Here is a 6,000-nt window from a genome sequence, read left to right on the forward strand (position 1 = left end):
GAGTTCAATTGTTCTAATTTTTAGATCCCACAGATAAGTGAGAACATGTGATGTTTGTCTTTCCATGCCTGGTTCATTTCACTTAATGTAATGATCTCCAGTTCCATTCATGTTGCTGCCAACAACTGGATCTCATTTCTTTATGGCTGAATAGTACATCATTGTGTATATGTACCACATTTTCTTTATCTATTCATCTGTTGATGGACATATAGGTTGCTTCTACATCCTGGTTATTGTGAACAGTGCTGCAACAAACAGGGGAGTACAGATGACTTTTTGATATACTGATTTCCTTTCTTTTGGGTATATGCACACCAGTGGAATTGCTGGATCACATGGTAGCTCAACTTACAGTGTTTTGAGGAACCTCTAAACTGTCCTTCATAGGGGTTGTACTAATTTACATTCCTACCAACAGTGTACAAGGGTTTCCTTTTCTCTACATCTTCGCCATCATTTGTTATTGCCTGTCTTTGGGATAAAAGCCATTTTAATGGGGTGAGAGAATATTTCATTTCTCTCACCCCATTTCTCTGATTTGCATTTCTCTGATGATTGATGATGTTGAGAAACTTTTCATATATCTGTTTGCCATTTGAATGTCTTCTTTTGAGAAATGTCTATTCAAATCAATTGCCCATTTCTTAGTTGGATTATTAGTTTTTTTTCCTATAGAGTTGCTTGAGTTATTTTCTGATTATTAATCCTCTATCAGGTAGGTAGTTTGCAAATAATTTCTCCTTATTTTGAAGGTTGTCTATTCACTTTCTTGACTGTTTCCCTTGTTATGCAGAAGCTTTTTAACTGGACCCCATTTGTCCATTTTTGCTTTAATTGCCTGTGCTAGTGAGGTATTGCTCAATAAATTTTTGCCCACACAAATGTCCTGGAGATTTTCCCCAATGTTTTCTTGTAGTAGTTTCATAGTTTCAGGTATTAGGTCTAAGTCTTTAATCCATTTTGATTTGATTTTTGTATAAGGCAAGATAAAGGTGTCTAGTTTCATTCTTCTGCATTTGGAAATCTAGTTTTCATAGCAGCATTTACTGGAGACTGTCTTTTCTCCAGTGTATGTTATTGGCACCTTTGTCAAAAATGAGTTCACTGAAGATGTATGGATATTTTTCTGGATCCTTTATTCTGTTCTATTGGTCTATGCATCTGTTTTTGTGACATTATCATGCTGTTTTGGTTACTATAGCTCTGTAGTATGATTTGAAGTAAGGTACCGTGATTATTCCAGTTATCTTATTTTTGCTTAGGATAGCTTTCGCTATTCTGTGTCTTTTGCAGTTCCATATAAATTTTAGGATTATGTTTTCTATTTCTATGAAGACTGTCATTGGTATTTTTATAGATATTTCATTGAATGTGCAGATTGCTTTGGGTAGTATGGACATTGTAACAATACAGATTCTTCCAGTCCATGAACATGGAATATTTTCCTACCTTTTGGTGTCCCCTTCTATTTATTTCATCAGTGTTTTATCGTTTTTATTACATAGATCTTTCACTTCCTTGGTTAAGTTAATTCCTGGGTAATTAATTTTATTGGTGGCTATTATGAATGAGATTATTTTTTGATTAGTGTTTCAGATTGTTCATTGTTGGGATATAGAAATGCTACTGATGTGTTTGTTGATTTTGTTTCATGATACTTTATTGAATTTGTTTATCAGCTCTAAAAGCTTTTTGGTGGAATCTTTATGTTTTCCCAAATGTGAGACTATATGATCTGCAAATAAAGATAATTTGACTTCTTCATTCCAAATTGGATGCCTTTTATTTCTTTCTCTTGTCTGCATGCTCCAGCTAGGCATTCCAGTACTATGTTGAATAACAGCGGAAACAGTGGGCATCTTTGTTGTGTTCCAGATTTTAGAGAAAAGGCTTTCAGTCATTCACCATTCAGCATGATACTAGCTGTGAGTCTATCATAAATTACTTTTATTATGTTCTTTCAATACCAAATTTTTGGAGGGTTTTTATCATGAAAGGATGTAGAAATTTACAAATGCATTTCAGCTTCAACTGAAATGATTATATAATTTTTATTCTTCATTCTGTTAGGGAAAAACAATGCTTCGACATGATGAATGATCTTTCTAATATATTGTTGAATTCAGTTTCCTAGTATTTTGTTGAGGATTTTTACATCAATATTCATCAGAGATATTGGCCTGCAGTTTTCATTTTTTGACATGTCTTTGTCTGCTTTTGGTAGTAGGGTAACTCTGGCCTCAGAAAAATGAGACTAGAAGTATTTATTCCTCCTCTATTTTTTGAAGTAATTTGACTAGAATTGATATTAGTTGTTCTTTAAATGTTTGGAATAATTCAGCAGTGGAGCCATTGGATCCTAGGCTTTTCTTTACTGGGAAAATTTTTGCTATGGCTTTAGTTTCATTACTTGTTATTGGTCTGTTAAGGTTTTGGAGTTCTTTCTGGTTCTACCTTGGTCGGTTGTATGTGTCTAGGAATTTTCCCATTTATTCTAGTTTCTCCAATATATTGGTATATAGTTGCTCATAGTAGCCACTAACAATACTTTCAATTTCTATGGTGTCAGTTGTCATGTCTTTTTTTCTCATTTGTGATTTTATTTAATGTATCTTTTCTCTTTCTTTCTTAGTCTAGCTAAAAGTTTGTCAATTTTAACTTTTCAAAAAAAAGACACTATTTGTTTCATTGATCTTTTGTATTTTTTTCATTTCAATTACACTTATTTATGCTCTGATGTTCATAATTTCTTTTCTTCTACCAATTTGGAATCTGATTTGCTCTTGCACTTCTAGTTCTTTAAGACACATCTTTAGATTGTTCATTTAAAGTTTTTACTTTTTTTATGTAGGCACTTGTAGCAGTATATACTTCCATCTTAGTACTGCTTTCACTGTATCTCGTATGTTTGGTATGTTGTATTTTCATTATCATTGGTTTCAGTAATTTTTTTAAATTTCCTTATTAATTTCTTTATGGATGCATAGGTCACTCAGAAGCATATTTTCAAAATTTCTATATATTTGTATGGTTTCAAAAATTCTTCTTGTTATTAATCACTAGTTTCATTCCATGGTGATCAGAGAAGATGATAGATATTATTTCATCTTTTTGTACGTTTGAAGATGTGTTTTTTGTCCTAATAAGTGGTCAATATTTGAGAACGATCCATGTTCTCAGAGACAAAATGTGCATTCTGTAGGCACTGGATGAAATGTTGTGTAAATATCTACTAGATTCATTTGTTCTGTAGTGCAGATGAAGTTTGATGTCTCTGTGTTGATTTTCTCTAAAGAAGATCTGTTCATTTCTGAAAGTGGGGTGTTGAAGTCTCCAACTATTATTGTATCGGGGCCTATTTCTCTCTTTAGCTCTAATAATATTTACTTTATTTATCTTGGTGCTTCAGTGTTTGGTGAATATATATTTAAAATTGTTAAAACCTATTGCGGAATTGGCCCTTTTATTACTATATAGTGACCTTAATTGTCTCTTCTCACAGTTTTTGTCTTGAAATCTGTTCTGTCTGATATAAGTATAGCGGCTCCTGCTTTTTCTTTTGGTTTCTATTGGCATGGAATATCTTTTTCCATCCCTTTATTTTCAGTCTATGTGTGTCTTTAGAAGTGAAATGTGTTTCCTGCATGCAACAGATCAATGAATCTTTTTTTTTTCACGTATTCAGCAAGTTCATGTCATTTGATTGGAGAGTTTAGTTTGTTTACATTCAATGTTATTATTAATAAGTAAGGAGTTACTCTGCTATTTTGCTATTTTTTACTGGTTTTGTGGCCTTTTCTACCTTCTTTCTTTTCTTCCTGTTTTCCTTTAGTGAAAGCGATTTTCTCTAGTGATATAACTTACTTTCTTGCATTTTATTTTTTGTTTATCCATTGTATGTTTTTTGGTTTGAGGTTACCATGAGGCTTGCAAATACTATCTTAATACCATTATTTTGACATAACTTGTTAACATTGTTTACATAAATAAACAAGCAAAATGAAAACTGACAAAAACTCTAAGTTTATCCTCCCGCTTTTAACATTTTATGATTTCTATTTATATATTATTTCTATCAATAGTTTCTTTCTATTTCTTGAGGAGTTGTTATTTTTTTTTCTTATTTTTAATTATTATTTTTAGTTCTGGGGTACATCTGCAGGATGTGCAGGTTTGTTACGTAGATAAATGTATGCCATAGTGGTTTACTGCACATATCAACCCTCCTTCTAGGGGTACCTCTCGGGGTTATCAGTGCTCTGCCCATAAACCCCTGGCTGGGGATGCCGAGATTCCCACAGGGACGCCCTGTCCAGTGAGAATGAGTGGATCCAGGTCTTCATCTCACCGGTGCCTGTGGCAAGGGAAAGCCTCTGACAATGATGGCAGCCACCCCTTCCCTCAGAAAACTCCGTCTTCTTAGGCAGTTTCTTGCTGGCTGTGCTGGCTTTGGATGGGGGCTGATGCCAAGCCAGTGGGTTCTGGCTTGTGGAGTTCTGTGGGAGCGAGGCCACTTGGCTCCATGGCTTCAGACCCCTCTTTACAAGATTGGATGGATCTCCTGCCTCACGGGATTTCCCAGAGCTGGAGTATGCTAATACTCCTGTGTCTCAGTGCCTGCTCAAAGTGGCCATGCATCCGAGCAGCTGCCCTGATTCTCCACAGCTTTATTCTTGGGACTGAAGACTCTGGTAGGGTGGGCTCAGGAGGGGACTTCCTGATTCAGAGGTTGCAAGGGTCTGTGGGAAAAGCCTTGTTTTCAGGGAGGAGAAGCTAAGTCCCTCGCCATCTTCCTGCTTCGGGGAGGGAGCTCCCTTTGCCACGTGCAGCACCTGGGTAGGGTTTTGCTCCACCCTGCTTTTGTTCACTCTCCGTGGGTCATGCCTGCCACCTAGTCAGTCTCAATAAGAGAACTTTGGTACCTCAATTGAAGATGCAGAGTTGACTTGCAGTTTTTGACCTTCTTGGTGGGAACTACAGAGCAGAGCTGCCTCTATTCAGCCATCTTGGCTCCACCTTGTTATTATTTTTTATTGATTTATTGTTTAGTCTTTCTATTTAGGATAAGAGTAGTTTACACTCCAGGATTACAGTGTTATGATATTCTGTGTTTTTCTGTGTACTCTCTATTGCCAGTGAGTTTTGTACCTTCCATTTATTATTTATTGCTCATTAACATTCTTTTCTTTATGACTGATATACTTCCTTTAGCATTTCTTGTAGGATAAGTCTGATGTTGATGAAATTCCTCAGATTTTGGGTGTGGGAAAGTCTTTATTTCTCCTTCATGGTTGAAGGATATTTTCACCTGATGTACTAATCTAGGGTAAAAAAAAAAAACAAAAAAAAACTTTTCCCATCAATTTTTCAAATATGCCTTATCAGTCTCTCCTGGGCTCTACGATATCCACTGGAAACTACTGTTGCTAGATGCATTGGAGCTCCATTGTATGTTATTTATTTCTTTTCTCTTGCTACCTTAATGATCCTTTCTTAGTCCTTGATCTTTGGGAGTTTGATTATCAAATTCCTTGAAGTTGTCTTCTTTGGGTTAAATCTGCTTGGTGTTCTATAATCTTCTTGTATGTGGATATTGATACCTTTCTTTAAGTTTGGAAAGTTCTTTGTTATCCCTTTAAATAAACTTTCTATCCCCATCTCTTTTCTACCTCCTATGTAAGGGCAATAATTCTTACATTTGTCCCTTTTGAGCCTTTTTTTTTTTTTTGAGATATGGTCTCTCTGTCTCCCAGGATGGAATGCAGTGGTGAGATGGCTCACTGCAACATCCACCTCCCAGGTTCAAACTATTCTCCTACCTCAGCCTCCCGCATAGCTAGGATTATAGGCACGTGTCACCATGCCCCGCTAATATTTGTATTTTTAGTAGACACAGGGTTTTGCCATGATGGCCAGGCTGGTCTTGAACTCCTGACCTCAGGTGACCCGCCCACCTCGGCCTCCCAAAGTGCTGGGATTACAGGCGTGAGCCACCAC

Source organism: Pongo abelii, chromosome X, assembly GCF_028885655.2.
Source record: "Pongo abelii isolate AG06213 chromosome X, NHGRI_mPonAbe1-v2.0_pri, whole genome shotgun sequence".
NCBI classification, from domain to species: domain Eukaryota; kingdom Metazoa; phylum Chordata; class Mammalia; order Primates; family Hominidae; genus Pongo; species Pongo abelii.